Genomic DNA, 19390 nt, shown 5'->3' with positions numbered 1-19390 from the left:
ATCCCCCAATAGTCTGAGTTGGACAAATAGAAAATACAAAACTCAGTTTTTGGAATAGATTTCCACAAGAACATGAAGTGACTTTTCACCCATCCCTTTCCTGGGTCCTGAGTCATCTTGGCCTGTTTTTTCTTGACTCCTCAGACTCAGGTTTTACCATGTCTCAGCACTTGACTGCTCTTCCTCTGGTTTCTTTTGTCTTTTCTGTCCCCTCGGGCATACCTCATGCTCTCCCTGCTGAATCACAGCAACAGGCCTCCGGCTTTGACAGCTGTCTCTGTCCTCCATTATGCTACGGTCCCACAGGAGTCTGGAATCTTCCTGATGCAAACCACTTCCCAGGATTTCCACCCCTCCCTCCCTGGAGAGTGTCCAGACGATGTCTTATTAAGCGCTTGGCTTTTGCTCCATTCTCTGAGTTGCTGAAACCATTTCCACACTAATGACCATTTGTCTACCTATTAGCCTTGTTAAATAATCATGGATTATAGAGACATTTGGGCTTCCCCGCTGGCTCAGATGGTGAGGAATCTGCCTGCAATGCAGGAGACCTGGGTTCAATCCCTGGGTTGGGAAGATCCCCTGGAGAAGGGAATGGCAACCCATTCCAATGTTCTTGTCTGGAGAATCCCCTGGACAGAGGAGCCTGGCAAGCTACAGTTGGTGGGTTGCAAAGAGTTGGACACAACTGAGTGACTAAGACACATATAGACATTTATGTGACAAAATGTTTTTGTAGTATTCTTCAAATGTCAAAAACTTCAAAATAATTAAAATGTTCCCAATGGGATTCTGGTTAAGTTACTGGTGTTAGACCCATACAGTATGATAGGGAGTTCTCAAAAGTAACGTAGCAAAATAATTAATGAAATGAAAAAAAGTTTTTAAAAAAGTGTTTAAAAAAGTTAAGAGGGAAAAAACAAGATTGTTAATAGTATTTACCTGTGGTAGTTTTAAGGCAGGTGCACAAATTCTTTGATCTTTTTCTTTCAAGATATATAGCTGAACATGTGGTGCAATTAGTGACTCATCTGTAATCATCAGGACATGGCAGAGGTGGCTATACATGACCAGCTGCTAGAACTGGGCTCTCCCTTCCAGATCGAAGGGCCAGCAACAAGCCAGCACAGCAAACAGGTCCTCAGGACAGTGCGGTAACCGTCTTTTAGGGCACACAGCCATGTCAAAGGGGTCCATGTCCACGTAGGGCATTTGGCCCAGAGTCAAAAGCTAGCTCCCACAGCATCACTCTGAAGGCCCACAGGTCACTGGCACTGGAGAACTCATTATTAACCAGACTTTCAAGGGCCGTCCACCAAACCCGCCTGTTTTCATTGTCCCCCAGGCAATGACATAGTCCACGGGGAACAAGTCTCTGCAGACGGCATTGTGTGCGATCTTAACTTGAAGTGTGTCCTCAGCGATACAGGTCCTAACAGCCACATCTTGGTGGATGACTTCCCTGCTGGACAGACAGCTCATTCCTCAGGCAATCTGAACAGTCATGTGAACCAAGTCTTGTTAAGAAATCGCCTGTGGATTATGGGCCTCTACTAATTGGCACTGCCGTAAAAACAATCTAAGATTCCCCCAATTCATGTAAGCCAATATCCCCATGGGCTTTTCTCCTTCTATACACACCCTGGTGACAGGAAGAAGATTTCTGTGATGAAGACCTCATAGCTTACAACTCTCAGTGAGCATCATTGTCACCTGAATTTCAGAAGCTTGATCTTTAACTGTTTTTACAAATACTTGCATTTCTTTATTTGGATGTTTTTCTTTTTTTCCTTTAGCCACAGACTTTATTGCTTGAATATTTGCAACTATTATTCTGCTGCTAAATCGCTTCAGTCGTGTCCGATTCTGTGCGACCCCAGAGACAGTAGCCCACCAGGCTCCGCCGTCCCTGGGATTGTCCAGGCAAGAACACTGGAGTGGGTTGCCATTTCCTTCTCCAATGCATGAAAGTGAAAAGTGAAAGTGAAGTCGCTCAGTCGTGTCCGACTCTTCTCGACCCCATGGACTGCAGCCTACCAGGCTCCTCCATCCCTGGGATTTTCCAGGCAAGAGTACTGGAGTGGGGTGCCATTGCCTTCTCCAACTATTATTCTATACACTTTTAATTTCTTCCAAAACTCTATGCTCCATATTGCTAGGTCACCTCACTCTCCGTTTTATTTTCATTTCCATCAAGTAGTGTTTCCCCAATTCACAATCTGCCTGATTGTGTATTGTTGTTGTTCAGTTGCTAAGTTGTGTCTGTCTCTTTGTGATGCCATGGACTGTAGGCCACCAGGCTCCTCTGTCCATGAGATTTCCCAGGCAAGAACACTGGAGTGGGTTGCCATTCCTTCTCCATATTTGGATCTTTTTCATCTACTAAAAAACATGGAAAATATGCTCAAAAGTACCTTATTGAAGTTGATCTTTTAGAATTTTCCTGTCCCTGGATATTGCAATACCCTTCACCTTAGCGTTGGCCTCCAAAAGAGTGACACTTCTCAGGTCATTCTTCTGTCTTCTTTGAAGACAGAACCCTGCTTGAGTGAAAATAAAAACAAAAAAACAAACTCTGTTGCTATGTCAGATACGATATTATCAACATAGTTCAGAAGTGACAATGCAAAGCAATTTTTTCAACAAAAGCATGTGTATTATGGAATATGAGACAAAGTGCAATCAGGAGGGAGCCTGATTATACTATAAAAGAAAATGCACTCAGGAGTGAGTCTGGAATCAGAAGCAGCTTTGGTATTTGTTGGACTGTGATCCTCAGCCACTTTTGCCAAAACACGCAGAATGGACGGGTCTGGTGCCCTGTGTGCTGGGCTGCAGGCCCAATTTCTTAACACAGGGCAGACTAACTGGGCCAACCACCCCTGTGCTCAGTGGGCAAAGCTGATCGCTCTCCTGTCCTCGTGGGGCCAGCGGGAGGGACTGACTGAAGACAAAGCGCCGTGGGTTACACTTCAGAGGGGTGTGCTGCAGGAGGAGGGTGCCGGTTTTACTGATTGCAGCCCCATCCACTTCTTCCATCTTCCTGGCTTCCTCCAGTTCTCCTGGATTTAACACCAATTAACCTCAACTTCGGCCCCTTACCTAGATTTCTCAAGAATTTGATCTGGCTATAAATAGGAGGAGGAAATAAATAAATAAATAAACCTTTTTGCTGTGCTCAGAGACTCTACATAACCATCCTGCTTTAAAAAAAAAAAAAAAAAAAAAACAGAGTATAGCACTGGAACACTGCATCTTATTCCCTTTCATTTCCTTTTATAATAGTTGAAAATAACATGAGGAGCTTTGGCCGAAAATCAAGCTCGTTCTAGACCCATGACTACCCTATAAAGCCAGAATCACACAAAGGATCTGCAGAGCCCACCCTCTCACCCCACGGCACAAACCCCAGTTCCTAGCTAGAGACCTAGGTCAGGAAGCATTTCCTGGTCAGCCTGCTCTCTTACCTTCTTCTAAGCAAAAGCAGGAAATCTGGAAATGAGTTTTCTAAAATAAAGCAAGGCACGTTCAGGAGATGGTTAAAATGGCAATAATTTCATCCTAATTATTTTTCTAGATCATTTGAGGTGCTGGAGAAGACTCATGAGAGTCCTTTGGACAACAAGGGTTTTGGCCAACTGATGGGAAGAACTGACTCATTGGAAAAGACCCTGATGCTGGGAAAGATTGAGGGCAGGAGGAGAAGGGAGTGACAGAGGATGAGATGCTGGGATGGCATCACCGACTCAGGGGACGTGAGTTTGAGCAGACTCTGGGAGATAGTGAAGGACAGGGAAGCCTGGCATGCTGCGGTGCCTGGGGTAACAGAGTCGGACACAACTGAGTGACGGAACAACAGCAACAAATGAGGATTAAGGTCATGGACATTGGATGCTCAGTGTATGGGACCAGTGAATAAATTCACTCTGTTACTGTTGAATCACTGTGATTACTGCAAATGTGGAAACTGGCTGGAATACCCCTTTCCAAAAAAAAATTTTTTTTTTTAGGACTTTGATGTTGGGCCTGTGGTTAAGCATCCACCTGCCAATGCAGGGGAGACAGGTTCCGTCCTTGGTCCAGGGATAGCCCACATGCCATGGGGCAACTAAGCCGGTGTGCCATAACTACTGAAGCCCACACGCTCTGCAGCCCATGCTCCAAAACAAGAGAATCCACATCAATGAGAAGCCGGTGCATTGTATCTAGAGAAAGCCTGAGCATAGCAATAAGATCCAGTGCAGCCAAAAATAAATAAATACGTGAACAAATTAAAAAAGATTAGTTCATGTTTAAAAAAAATGAGCATTGTTCAAGGAAATGCTTGCTTACAAGCATTTGGTTTGCTGGGAGAAATAATTATACTAAAGTAAATTTTATCATATTAAAAAGGCCTCTCTTATAAACAGGGTCAAACATTGTATATTTTAAAATAATATTTATTATATGTTTTGTTAGACATATTTGCTGCAGAAGATTAAAATGATACATATATATAGAAACCTCACTGTTTTTCCATCATCTAGACAGAGCACTCTCAGCACATTCAGTTCAGTTGAGTTCAGTTCAGTCGCTCAGTCACGTCTGACTCTTTGCGACCCCATGAATGGCAGCACGCCAGACCTCCCTGTCCATCACCAACTCCACGAGTTCACCCAAACTCATGTCCATCGAGTCCATGATGCCATCGAGCCATCTCATCCTCTGTCGTCCCCTTCTCCTCTTGGCCCCAATCCCTCCCAGCCTCAGAGTCTTTTCCAATGAGTCAACTCTTCGCATGAGTGGCCAAAATATTGGAGTTTCAGCTTCAGCATCAGTCCCTCCAATGAACACCCAGGACTGACCTCTTTTAGGATGGACTGGTTTGATCTCCTTGAAGCCCAAGGGACTCTCAAGAGTCTTCTCCAACACCACAGTTCAAAAGCATCAATTCTTCAGCGCTCAGCTTTCTCACAGTACAATTCTCACATCCATACATGACTACTGGAAAAACCATAGCCTTGACTAGACGGACCTTTGTAGGCAAAGTAATGTCTCTGCTTTTCAATATGCTATCTAGGTTGGTCATAACTTTCCTTCCAAGGAGTAAGCGTCTTTTAATTTCATGGCTTCATCCACCATCTGCAATGATTTTGGAGCCCCCAAAAATAAAGTCTGACACTGTTTCCACTGTTTCCCCATCTATCTGCCATGAAGTGATGGGACCAGATGCCATGATCTTCGTTTTCTGAATGTTGAGCTTTAAGCCAACTTTTTCACTCTCCTCTTTCACTTTCATCAAGAAGTTTTTTAGTTCCTCTTCACTTTCTGCCATAAGGGTGATGTCATCTATATATCTGAGGTTATTCATATTTCTCCCAGCAACCTTGATTCCAGCTTGTGCTTCTTCCGCCCAGCTTTTCTCATGATGTACTCTGCATATAAGTTAAATAAGGAGGGTGACAATATACAGCCTTGACGTATTCCTTTTCCTATTTAGAACCAGTCTGTTGCTCCATGTCCAGCTGTAACTGTTGCTTCCTGACCTGCATATAGGTTTCTCAAGAGGCAGGTCAGATGGTCTGGTATTCCCATCTCTTTCAGAATTTTCCACAGTTTATCATGGTCCACACAGTCAAAGGCTTTGGCATAGTCAATGAAGCAGAAATAGATGTTTTTTTGGAACTCTCTTGCTTTTTTGATGATCCAGCGGATGGTGACAATTTGATCTCTGGTTCCTCTGCCTTTTCTAAAACCAGCTTGAACATCTGGAAATTCACGGTTCACGTACTGCTGAAGCCTGGCTTGGAGAATTTTGAGCATTACTTTACTAGCTTGTGAGATGAATGCAATTGTGCAGTAGTTTGAGCATTCTTTGACATTGCCTTTCTTTGGGATTGGAATGAAAACTGACCTTTTCCAGTCCTGTGGCCACTGCTGAGTTTTCCAAATTTGCTGGCGTGTTGAGTGCAGCACTTTCACAGCATCACCTTTCAGGATTTGAAATAGCTGAACTGGAATTCCATCACCTCCACTAGCTTTGTTGGTAGTGATGCTTTCTAAGGCCCACTTAACTTCACATTCCAGGATGTCTGGCTCTAGTGAGTGATCACACCATTGTGAATATCTGAGTCGTGAACCTCTTTTTTGTACAGTTCTTCTGTATGTTCTTGTCACCTCTTCTTAATACCTTCTGCTTCTGTTAGGTCCATGCCATTTCTGTCCTTTATCGAGCCCATCTTTGCATGAAATATTCCCTTGGTATCTCTAATTTTCTTAAAGAGACCTCTAGTCTTTCCCATTCTATTGTTTTCCTCTATTTCTTTGCACTGATCGCTGAGGAAGGCTTTCTTATCTCTCCTTGCTATTCTTTGGAACTCTGCATTCAGATGCTTATATCTTTCCTTGCAGATGGTGATTGCAGGAATGAAATTAAAAGACGCTTACTCCTTGGAAGGAAAGTTATGACCAATCTAGACAGTATATTAAAAAAGCAGAGACATTGCTTTGTCAACAAAGGTCTGTCTAGTCAAGGCTATGGTTTTTCTAGTACTTATGTATGGATGTAAGAGTCGGACTATAAAAAAAAGCTGAGCACAGAATTGATGCTTTTGAACTGTGGTGTTGGAGAAGACTCTTAAGAGTCCCTTGAGCTGCAAGAGATCCAACCAGTCCATCCTAAAGGAAATCAGTCCTGGGTGTTCATTGGAAGGACTGATGTTGAAACTGAAACTCCAATATTTTGTCCATGTGATGCTAAGAGCTGACTCATTTGAAAAGACCCTGATGTTGGGAAAGATTGAAGGTAGGAGAAGGGGACGACAGAGGATGAGATGGTTAGATGGCATCACCAACTCAATGGACATGAGTTTGGGTAAACTCCGGGAGTTAGTGATGGACAGGGAGGTCTGGCGTGCTGTGGTTCATGGGGTTGCATAGAGTCAGACACGACTGAGCCAGTGAACTGAACTGAACTGAACTGAATAGATACACAGATGTAGAGGAAGGACTCGTGAACTCAGCTGGAGAAGGAGAGGGTGGGACAAATTGATAGAGTAGCATTGAAACATAGGCACTACCATATGCAAAATAGCTAACTAGTGGGAAGTTGCTATATAATATAGGGAGCCCAGCATGGAGCTCTGTGATGACCTAGAGGGTGGGATAGCGGGAAGTGGGAGGCAGGCTCACCAAAGAGTGGATAATATCCTTATGGCTTATTTGTGTTGTTGTATGAGGGAAACCAACCAAACATTGTAAAGCAGTTATTCTTCGATTAAAAATAAATACAATCTGAAAACTATCATTCAACACATCTGTACTGTCATCTAAAGCTGTATGGGATCATCATCTATTCCTAGATATTTTTCCACTATAAGTGCTTAGAAATATCATTAAAGGTTTTGAAAATATGATTTTAATAGCCACAAAGTATTGTTTAAGATATCATACATAAATAATGAAATTTCAGTCTCCACATAGAAACATAATACCAAAAAAGGTTTCCATTGTAAACTAAAGCTTGCATTTTAATTCAGCTTAATGAGAATTCCTCTGAAGATCTAAAATTCTTATGAAAAGTAAATTATGTGGAGTCCTTCTTGCTTTCATCTGTTATGCCTTATTGTCATTTATTTCTAAGGACTCTTGGACTTTTGACATTTTGCCTTTGACTGTAATTTTTGACTGAGATAAAATCTTAAATTTAGATACTAAGAATGTCAAGAAGCAGTCTTGTAAGTGTGAATCACTCAGTCATGTCCAGTTATTTGTGACCCATGGACTGTAGCCCACCAGGTCCTCTGTCCAGAGAATTTTCCAGGCAAGAATATTGGAGTGGGTAGCCATTCCTTTCTTGAGGGGATCTTCCTGGCCTAGGGGTCAAACCCAGGTCTCCTGGATTGCAGGCAGATTCTTTACCATATGAACCACCAGAGAACCCTGACCCTGGTGGACATGGATGTAAAAATCCTCACAAGAATATTAGCAAATCAAATTGATGAATACATTAAAAGAATCATACACTATGATCAAATGTAAGTCATTCCGTGCCTTCAAGCATGATTTATTATCTGTACATCAATCACTGTGATACACAATATGAGCAAAATTAAGAATAAAATCACATGATCTTCGCAATAATTGCAGAAAAAGCTTTCGACAAAGGGTAACATCAATTTTGATACAATCTCTCAATACAGTGGTTATACATGGAACATAGCATATTGAAAAGCAGAGACATTACTTAGCCAACAAAGTCCATCTAGTCAAGGCTATGGTTTTTCCAGTGGTCATGTATGGATGTGAGAGTTGGACTGTAAAGAAAGTTGAGTGCCGAAGAATTGATGCCCTTGAACTGTGGTGTTGGAGAAGACTCTTGAGAGTCCCTTGGACTGCAAGGAGATCCAACCAGTCCATTCTAAAGGAGATCAGCCCTGGGTGTTCTTTGGAAGGAATGATGCTAAAGCTGAAACTCCAGTACTTTGGCCACCTCATGCGAAGAGTTGACTCATTAGAAAAGACCCTGATGCTGGGAGGGATTGGGGGCAGGAGGAGAAGGGGACGACAGAGGATGAGATGGCTGGATGGCATCACGGACTCGATGGATGTGAGCTTGAGTGAACTCCGGGAGTTGGTGATGGACAGGGAGGCCTGGTGTGCTGTGTTTCATGGGGTCGCAAAGAGTCGGGCACGACTGGGTGACTGAACTGAACTGAAGAACCAACAATTTAAAGGAAAACTTTACAAGATTTCGAACAATTTTGATGAAGGAATATCTTTTAAGTTGAGGTATTGTTGATTTACAATAATTTGTTGTTTAACGTGTACAGCAAAGTGATTCACTGATTTAGCCTCTCAGGTGCTTCCTTGGACAAAATTCATTCCCTTTGGGAGGCCCGTGGCCTCCCTCGACTCATGCCCTCGACTCAGAACAGCTAAGAATCCTGAATACGCAAAGCAGCATGTGGTGGTGCTTGTGGGGGTTTTTACACTGAATAAATTATTCTAACATGACAGAAGAAACAAGGCCAGAGGTTAAGAGAGGATCTCCAAACCTATCCTCCAACAGGAGGACCTGCTCCCTTGAATGTGGGTGCGTGAAACAGCACTTGGGAAGGGAAGAGGTGTGTCATGAGTATTGTGCCTGCAGAGGACAAAGTGGTGTGTAGAGAGGATGTGCAGGCACGTCCCAGGACACTGAGCACATGGACACAGTGACTGGACTCTCAGCTCTGCTCTGGGGGTATCACACTGTCTCCACCGCGGACACAGGGGGAGCACCTCACACGTGTCCTGGAGAATATGGGCACATGACCTGGCCCTGGCCAATCGGTGTGTTCTCTCCCCCCTGGCAACCGTGATTGGCTCAGGACTGGCGCGATGACCAATCGGGGCCCAGAGCCTGGCCTCACGCTGGAATTAAGGGAAGAGGAGCTGGCCTTCTGCCAGAAGGGGTGGGGCTGGGTGAGGTCAGGCTACAGCAGTGAGAGGGGCGTGAGGTCAGCCTGGGGCGGTTGGTGGCCTGCCTGGGGCGGTTGGTGGCCTTCCTGAGCCCATCAGGGCAGAGCTGCTGGCCTGAGAATGAGGCTGCTGCTGAGCCCAGGAGTTGAGAGCGCCGGTTCCTGCTGTGGTCCAGGAGCTCCACCTGAAACCGGAGGGAAGCCGTCTGCCTGTGAGTCCTCTCCTGCTTGTCTGTCAGCTTGTTTGAACCACGCTGGGTTTTCTGTCCAGCTGGCTAAGTGGAGACCCTGGAAATGCAACTGTGTGGGTTTTGGCTGGCTTCAGGGAAGAAATGCCAGATGACACTTGGAGACTCCAGTTTAATCCGGATTCAGGTCCTATCTCTTGCAAGTGAAGTGAAAGTCCCTCATTCGGGTAAGAGTCTTGTGACCCCATAGGCTCTACAGTTCATGGAATTCTCCAGGCCAGAATACTGGCGTGGGTAGCCTTTCCCTTCTCCAGGGGATCTTCCCAGTCCAGGGATTGAACCCAGGTCTCCCACATTGCAGGCAGATTCTTTACCAGCTGAGCCACAAGAAAAGCCAGAATACGGGAGTGGGTAGCCTGTCCCTTCTGCAGTGGATCAGGATTCCCAACCCAGGAATCAGACCGGGGACTCCTGCATGGCAGGAGGAGTCTTTACCCGCTGAGCTATCAGGGAAGCCCAGTATCTCTTAAGGCCAGCTATTCACTGATATCTCTTAAGGCGAGCTATTAATTGTAGGATTACCCTAATTAGTCTTCACAGGATTAAGGTAGCAACCTGCTAAGGTAGCAATCGATGTCTTTTTTCTAGAGGACAAAACTGGGGCTCAAAGAAGGGGGTAACAGGTAACACAGCTACAGCAAGGAAGTGTGTACCTAGACAAAATCCCCAGATCCTGCTGCTAGAACTCAGGGAAGCCATATGGTGTGGCTTGACAGGGGCTAAGGCACCCAGCCCACACTGGATACTGTGGGGACCTGATTTGCTGACTGCCTTCTGGCAGCTCTGAGACTCACAAAAGCAATTTGCACTGAAGAGAGGAAGGACACCTCCCTTCATCCACCCCACCACACCCTCCAGGTACTCCCACACCCTGCCCCCTTTCTCTTGCTTTGTGAGGGAATAAGAGTCACACCCATGTGACCACATTGGCTGTCCACTGTGCACGAGCTACCAACTGGAGCTGCTACAGGAGAGGCCACGAGCCTTTGCCCCTGAGTACCTCTCTTTCCTTTGCAGTGTGGGGGCCCTCCTCCACACCTGCACACCAGAGGCCTCTTCTGAGACATGTAGGGACCCTCCCTCAGTTTGTAACAGGTTCCATCCATCGCTGTCCTTTCAATGCCTCCCTTGAAACTCAGCTCATGAGCTCCTTTGTTTATATCACGGCCCACCTGGCTGCCACGGGAGGGACAGAGCTGACAATGAATCCAAAGCTCAGATCTCACAGCCGGGAATCTGTGCATAAAGGACCTGATTATTCACACTGTAGAGGCTGTAGTAGGTTCCAGGGATCCGTAACCAGGGCTTGGGCCAAAGTGACTCCACAGCCGTTTTAATGCCTGGGGAGGGTTCTGGCTATACTTGGGGTGTGGTGAATCTCCTGAGGTTCTGAAGGCCCCCTGTGTGCAGGTTCATGGTGCAGAGAGAAGAGAAGGCAGAGTCCTTCCCTGGAGGTGGTCACAGCTCATGGACGAGCCAGACAGGCAGGCAGGGCACGATAGCGCCTGAGCTGCCTTCATGAGTGAGTGGTGTGGGAGCAGAGGAAGAGCATCAGGTCTGCTGTCTTATGTGGTGCCCAGGGCAGGTTGTCACCAGAGTAAACACTATGGTGATGACCATCACTCCTGTCTGCAAAGGGTTTACATTGGTGTGTGTCTACATCTGAGCAGTCAGGCCATCTCTAAACTACAATGGCCATGGGCATTGCCTCTCCTTAGAACTTGATATGTTTCATCTCTTCCTTACTGAACATTCATTGCCAAGAGGGTTTTTGGGCCACAAGGATGTTGGGTTTTTCTCAGCTTTGTCTCATGAGGAATGCTTTTCCAGTTGTTGGTGTGGTTTGTTTCTCCAGCTGTCTTTCCTGGCTTATTTTGTGAATTTGTTTCTGCCAGAGGAAGAGCTTAGGATCTGCCTTCTGGCTGAGATGTGACACAACAGCAACACTTACCTGGATATCATGAGCATATTTGCCAAAAGGGCTTTGTTTTGCAGAAGACATCTTGAAAGTACCTACACTGTCCTTTCAGATACCCAAAGGCTGTTTGAAATGAAATAAAAAACAAGAATTCTCAAGTTTAGTCTTACAATATGTGGTGAGTCGGAAAAATCCCCTGGAGAAGGGAAACACTACCCACTCCAGTATTCTGGCCTAGAGAATTCCCTGGAGTGTATAGTCCATGGGGTGGCAAAGAATCAGACAAAATCGGATGACTGAACACCAACAGCCATGAAGTTTCACCATTTGTGCAACAGAGATACCAACAGTATTTGCTCGACAGTGTGCATGTTCAGTTGCTCATTCGTGTCCAACTCTTTGCAGCCCTGTGGACTGTAGCACCAAGGTCCTCTATCCTCTATGGAATTTTTCAGGCAAGAATACTGAAATGGGTTGCCATTTCCTCCTCCAGGGGATCTTGCCCACCCAGGGATTGAACCCAGGTCTCCTGCACTTTCTACCTTGGCTAGTGGGTTCTTTTCTGCTGAACCACCTGGGAAACAAGTCAGTACATCACGGGGTATCCTAAAGGACTTAACTTAGAGTCTGGCACTCGGGAAATTCTCACTGGTGATGTGAATATTCAGTCATATGTCATTATTGCTCATATGATAATGGAATGGCCATGCTCACAAAGGAGAAAGAATAGCCTTTCCAAGTCCAATTAAATCCTTCACCACACATATCTTCTTTAAAACTTCTGACTTTGAAATAAACATCAAGCTTAAAGACATTGGTTATGGCCACCAGGAAAGATCAAGTTGTACTAATCAGTGACGAGGCTTCTTCCAGTTCCAACATGCATGCGTTGTTTCCCCAGCACCACCCAGCACTTCTGTGACAGCAGCTGGGGGTCCTGCAACTTAACTCAGTGTGGACACGGCCTATCTGGGGGTAGTTCCAGACCCCACAGGTTAAAGGCCCAGCCCTACAAGACCCTCCCCCGACTCCAGCCATCATTTGCAAGCCCAGATTGTCACCTGCGCTCTGACCCAGTGGCTACCTGTTCAGAGATTCTAATGACTTTGGGTTCTATTAATTTGTCGAATGGTCATGGAACTCAGAGAAACATGTTGCCTGGAAGATCACAGCCTTATTGTAAAACGTAATAAACTCAGGAACAGCAGATGGAGGGGGATACACAGGACAAGGTGTGTGTGGGGGAGGCACGGAACTTCATGCTCTCTGAGCCTCACTTTCCCCAAATTTGCATGTGTTCATCAACCCAGAAGCTATCCAGACTCTGGGGGTTTTTATGGAGGAGTCATCACACAAGCACAATTGATTAAATCACTGGCTGTTGGTGATTGCTTCAAGCAGAAGCCCTTCTGGCTTTCCCAGACATAGTGGGCGGGGGCAGGGGAGGGACCGAAAGTTTCAGTCGTCTAACCATGTGCTTAGTTACCCTGGCAAGCAGCGCCCCTCTTTGGAAAGGAGGCCCTCTTCGAAAAGTCACCTCATTCACCTAACAAGAGACACCTTGACTGTTCTCCCCACTTAGATAATTCCCAGAGTTTTAGGAGCCCTGTGCCAGGACCGGGGCACAAAGGCCAAAAATGGATTTCTTATTATTAATACAAATCACAAGCTCCCAGTGACCCCAAATTTCAGTGATGATTTGGTTCTGTAGCCTTAAAAGTTTTTCAGCGGTTGATTGGACCTTTTTTAAAAAAAAACTTTGGGGCCACATCTCAAGGCATGCGGTGATCTTAGTTCCCCAACCAGGGATTGTACCCACACTCCCTGCATTGGAAGGCAGAGTGTTAACCGCTGGACCACCAGGGAAGTCCCTGATTGGGCCCTTTTTAGGTGAAACTGTTATCGTGGCATAAACTAAATTGTTCAAGATTTCGAAAAGCTGGAGCTGAGCATGAGCCATCTTCTTGTGGTGTCTTCAGATCATTACCGATTTTTCCATGGCCCCTGCAACCCCGAGCTTTCCCCTGAGATGAGTCAGGCCCCAGGAAGCCTGTTGCCTGCCCCTGCTCGAGACCAGGGTCTATTCAGGGGCCGCTGGGCACAGGCAGCGTGCGGGGTGTGTGCGGGTCCACACCAGCCCGATTAGCGGAGAGATGTCCGGGATGACTCGTTCCCAGGTGTGCTCTGATTCCAAGAAGTGAGAGGGTTTGGGGAACAAGATAGCCTCGGAGAGAGCCCAGCCACACGACCTTGCCCACTGTGAAACAAACTTGGGGCTTATGCGTGCTTCCCCAGGGAGAAAGAAATCCATGGGCTCCATTGGATCCTCAAACAATGACCCCCAAAAGATGAAGAGTCTTAAAGTGGGATTTCTCAGCCTTGGCGTTGTTGTCATTTAATATCTTGCAGCATTCATAAATGCAACTGAAAATGTTCCCAGAGGTCACCAGTGTCCCCCGGACCCAAACATGAGGGCCAGCTCGACAGGCTGGACCAGGAGCAGGGATGAATGAAACAAAAGTTGCTCAGTCGTGTCTAACTCTTGGCGACCCAAAGGGCTACACAGTCAATGAAATTCTCCAGGCCAGAATACTGGAGTAGGTAGCCTTTCCTTTCACCAGGGGATCTTCGCAACGCAGGGATTGAACCCAGGTCTCCTGCATTGCAGGCAGATTCTTTACCCGCTGAGCCCCAAGGGAGGCCCAAGGGAAGCCCAGGAGCAGGGGTAGAGGGATGCAAAAGGACAGTGAAGCAAGAGGAATGGGGGCAGATAAGCAAGTCTGCCCTCCTGAAATGTCTGCTGGCCCGGTCGTCTGCAGTTATGACTGGGCAGGGTGTGGAGGTCACAGGGGCTCAGAGGTGTGTGACCCCCTTTGCTCCCCCTGGGCCAGCAGGTGTGTGAGGCTGAGCTGCTCTGAGGCAACATGGGCTTCGAGCCCCACACAGATGGGGCCCCTGTGTGCAGCGTGAGCCTTTCTCCCGAGTCAGGAGATTTATTGTTGAGAAGACACCCCACGATGACCGGGGGAAGACTGGCCTGGATGAGGTAGCGATCGATTGGTGGATCTTAGGGACACAGAACATTGAGTGTCCCAGGTGGGGCTTCTGATACCGACGACCACAAACTGGGGTGGCGGGAAGGCTTAAAACAATACTAATTGATTCTCTCCCAGTTCTGGGGGCCAGAAGTCTAAAGTCAAGGGTCAGCAGGACCGGGCCCCCCGACCTGGGCTCTGGAGGAGCATCACTCCCACCTCTTCCAGTTTCTGGGGCTCCAGGTGTTCCTGGGTTTGTGGCCACATCCCCCAACCTCTGCTTCCTCCTCACACGGCCTCCTTGTCTCTGTGTGCCTCTCCTCTTCTTATAAAGACACCCATCATCCTGCATAAGGCCCACCTAATCCACTGTAACCTTATCTAACTTGATTTCATCTGCAAAGACCCCATTTCCAAAAAAAGGCCCCCTGGCAAATATGGGGAGTTGGGATGTGGGTGTCTCTTTTGGAGGGCACCATTCACCCTGCCACAAAGCTGAGCCCTTACACACGAGCGGTTATCCCAGGAGTAGGAGGAGCTCACACGGGACCCCTCGAGTACAGCCATGGGTGGGGGAGACATGGTACATGGTTGGAGGGCTGAGCAGGGTAGGTGGTCTGTCGGGGACCAAGCCTTGGCCTGGCTGCCTCAGTGCAGGGTCCCCGGCTGTCCCAGGAGTAGGGGGAGCTCACACGGGACCCCTCAAGTACAGCCATGGGTGGGGGAGACATGGTGCGTGGTTGGAGGGCTGAGCAGGGTAGGTGGTCTGTCGGGGACCAAGCCTTGGCCTGGCTGCCTCAGTGCAGGGTCCCCGGCTGTGCATGGAAGCCCCTGAGGTCATCAAGATGCAGGTTCTGACTTTTAGCAGGTCTAGGAGTGCCCCACAGTGCGCTTCTCTCCTGCTCCCAGGGTGTATAAACTGATGACCCTGGTCCATGCTTAGAGGTGCAAGGAGCATGCAGGCCTGTTTCCCAGGAGCTGTCAGAAACTTCCCCAAGGAAGCCCCCCCCCCCACACTGTCCACGCAAGTCCCCAATCCCCTGTCCAGTGCCCCAGAGGTACCCCAGACAGAGACCTGTACACAACACTGGGTGCCCGGGCCAGGAACCCAGTGGAGGGGGAAGTGGTGGGTCTGGAAGAAATGTCCTCATAACTTTGCGTATAGGACAGATGGAGGCTGAGCCTGGCTGACTGGCTGTGACCATAGGTGATCCACTTGCCCCCCACCCTCTGCCAGGCACTGTGGGCCCAGAGGAACTCAGCTTAAAAATTGCTTCCCCACCCACCCACAAGGGGGGCCCTCATTGTCAAATTAGGATCTGATACCTTGATCCAGAAGATGGCCCCGAAGTCAGTTTCATGCATGAAGGTCCAGGAGGGGTGTCATGTCAGAGACCCCTGGGGGGCAGACAGGATGGAAATGGTGGGGAAAGGTCCTGGAGGCAGGCGGCCCAGGCCTGCCTTCTGCAGAAGCGCCTCTTCCGCCCATCCCCCACTGCTCTGTCCCTCCGATGGCGGTGGGGTTAGTGGCCAGGGTTCCCAGGAAACGGACAAGAGCAGCTTGTGGGGAATTCCTCTGGAGCCAGCGCCATTTCCTATGGATGAAGGGTAAAGTGCCACGGGGGTAGGAGGAGCATCCTGAAACGATCTGACCTTGACTCAGGGCCTGGGGTCTGGAGTCAGATTGAAGTCCAGGCACTCGCTGCAGCGGAGGGTTCGGCTTCAGGAGAAGGGGCACGCTGACTTGGGGGTGTAGTCGTGGGGTGGTCTCACCACTAGGACGAAGATTCGGGTCCTTGATATCAAAGAGAGGCGGGGCTTCCCGCCGACCCATTGAGAAGCAGGTGTCAGCTCATGGAGACCACGGCAGCTGCCGCCCCAACTTGGGGCTGCTTCTCCTCTTTCCTGCTCCTGGCCTTCGGGACGCTAGTGGCCGCCTTGCTGGGCGTCGCTCACCGCCTGGGGCTCTTCTATCAGTTGATGCACAAGGTGGACACGGCAAGCATCCGGCATGGTGGGGAGAATGTGGCAGCCGTGCTGAAGGCCCACGGTGTGTGCTTCCTTTTCACACTGGTCGGCGGGCACATTTCGCCACTGCTGGTGGCCTGTGAGAAGTTGGGCATCCGCGTGGCGGACACCCGCCACGAAGTCACAGCTGTCTTTGCCGCTGATGCTGTAGCCCACCTGACCGGGACGGTGGGCGTGGCAGCAGTGACGGCCGGCCCCGGCCTCACCAACGCAGCGACTGCGGTGAAGAATGCTCAGGTAGCCCAGTCCCCAGTCCTGCTCCTGGGTGGTGGGGCCAGCACCCTGCTGCCGAATCAGGGTGCACTCCAGGCAGTTGATCAGATAGCCCTGTTCAGGCCGCTCTGCAAGTTTTGTGCTTCTGTGTGGAGAGTGCGGGATATCATCCCCACCCTGAGCACCGCGATGGCCGCTGCACAGTCGGGCACCGCCGACCCGGTGTTTGTGGAACTGTCTCTGGACGTGCTGTACCCCTACTTCCTCGTTCAGAAGGAGATGGTGCCAGGTAAGCCGCCCAAGGGCCTCATGAGTCGAGCGGTCCACTGGTACTTAGCGAATTCCCTGGCCAACCTCTTTGCAGGAGCTTGGGAGCCTCAGCCTGAGGGGCCTCTGCCCCTGGACATTCCCCAGGCCTCCCCCCAGCAGGTTCAGCAATATGTGGAGATCTTGAGTCGGGCCAAAAGGCCCCTCATGCTAATTGGGAGCCAGGCCCTGCTGCCTTCGACATCCTCAGACAAACTTCGGGTTGCCGTGGAGACCCTGGGCATCCCTTGCTTCCTGGCGGGGATGGCACAGGGACTGCTGGGCCGCAGCCACCCCCTCCACTTCCGGCAGAACCACAGGGCCGCCCTGAAGGCAGACGTGGTTGTCCTGGCAGGAGCAGTGTGTGACTTCCGCCTGTTGTGGGCGTGTCCTCAGCTGCAGCAGCAAACTCATTGTTGTCAACCGTGACCGGAAGGAGATGCTGATCAACTCAGACATTTTCTGGAAGCCCCAAGAGGCTGTGCAGGGAGATGTGGGCTCCTCGTGGTGAAGCTGGTGGAGGGCCTCCAGGGTCGGATGTGGGCCTCAGACTGGGCAGAGGAGCTTCGGCAAACTGACCAACAGAAGAAGCAGAACTTTCGGGAGAAGGCAGTGATGCCCGTAGCCCAGCATCTTAACCCGGTGCGGGTCCTGCAGCTGGTGGAGGACACTCTGCCTGACAACTCCATCCTGGTGGTCGATGGCGGGGACTTTGTGGGCACAGCTGCCTACCTGGTGCAGCCCCGTGGGCCCTTGTGTTGGCTTGATCCTGGAGCCTTCGGGACTCTGGGGGTTGGTGCCGGATTTGCGCTTGGGGCCAAACTGTGTCGGCCGGATGCTGAGGTCTGGTGCCTGTTTGGGGATGGAGCGTTTGGCTATAGCCTAATCGAATTTGACACCTTCGTTGGACACAAGATCCCAGTGATGGCCTTGATAGGAAATGCTGGCTGGACCCAGATTTCCAGGGAGCAGGTGCCCTCTCTGGGCAGCAATGTGGCCTGTAGCCTGGCTTACACTGATTATCACAAGGCAGCCCAGGGACTGGGGGCCCAGGGCTTGCTGCTCTCATGCAAGAGTGAGGATCAGGTGGTCAGGGTGCGTGACGCCCAGCAGCGGTGCCAAGAGAGCCCCCCGGCTGTGGTCAGCATCCTCGTCGGGAGCACGGACTCCAGGATGGCTCCATTGCCATGTAGGGCCTCGTGGGTCAGTGCTCTTGGCTCTCTTCCCACCCCTGGACTGTGCCTAGCTGGCTTGGAGTTTCATCCTTGCCTGCCCTGGGCCTAAGCCATGAGGCCCAGTGACCCTGCAGTCTTCCCTGAGGACAGGGAGGGGCTGGAAGGAGTCAGAGCTAACAGAGGCTCTGACAGCCCTGGGGAGTCCTTGGGCCTATTTGTGAGCTCACCTGTGTCCTTTCTCCCCTCCTCACTTGTTCAGTCGCTACGTCGTGTCCATCTCTTTGTGACTTCATGGACTGCAGCACGCCAGGCTCCTCCATCCCTCCACTAACTCCCATAGTTTGCTCAAATTCATGTCCATTAAGTCGGTGATGCTATCTAACCACCTCATCCTCTGCTGCCTTCTTCTCCTTTTGCCTTCCGTCTTTCCCAGCAACAGGGTCTTTTCCAATGAATTGGCTCTTTTGCATCAGGTGGCCAAAGTATTGCAGCTTCCTTTCTCACACACTGAATCAACCACGTCTGGTCCATGGGGGCCCAAGTACTCAAAAAAAAAAAAAAAAAAAAAAAAAAGGAGCAGCTTGTGGGCCAACATGTTTCCTTGTAACTGAAACCCATCAGCATTTTTCAAGTGCAAACTCAAAGCCAGGGCATTTTTATGTCCACTGGTAATTGCCGAAAAGGCCACACAGGAAACTCCCAGCTGTGTACTGGGGCTGTGTACTGGGGGTGACCGAGGTCCACACCTCCCTGATGTTGAACTTGACTCCAGATTTGGCAGAATTGTTAAGGCCGCAGACACGTGAACCCTACACGGTCAGTTTACTTTCAAGCTGCAGTTCAGGGCTCGCCACGGCGCCCCAGGGCTGGCACGCTGTAGTTTCTCCTCTTTCCTCCCCGGAGCTGGTGTGGGCCATGGCGGTATCTGTTTCCTGTCTTCGTGGATATTGTTTTTTGAAAAGCAAGCGAGCAACTACCTGCTGGAGGATGGGAGCCGCCTCCACACCAGACTCCAGGATGGCTGGTC

At 49.2% G+C, this 19390-nt stretch overlaps 1 pseudogene; it reads left to right on the top strand.

The window, feature by feature from the left end:
- Positions 1 to 16480: 16480 nt before the first annotated feature.
- Positions 16481 to 18381, top strand: LOC129651653 (2-hydroxyacyl-CoA lyase 2-like; annotated as a pseudogene).
- The last annotated feature ends 1009 nt before the right edge of the window (positions 18382 to 19390 follow it).

This window comes from Bubalus kerabau, chromosome 4 (genome assembly GCF_029407905.1).
Source record: "Bubalus kerabau isolate K-KA32 ecotype Philippines breed swamp buffalo chromosome 4, PCC_UOA_SB_1v2, whole genome shotgun sequence".
Taxonomy (NCBI): Eukaryota; Metazoa; Chordata; class Mammalia; order Artiodactyla; family Bovidae; genus Bubalus; species Bubalus kerabau.
This window is presented reverse-complemented; position numbering and strand designations above follow the sequence as displayed.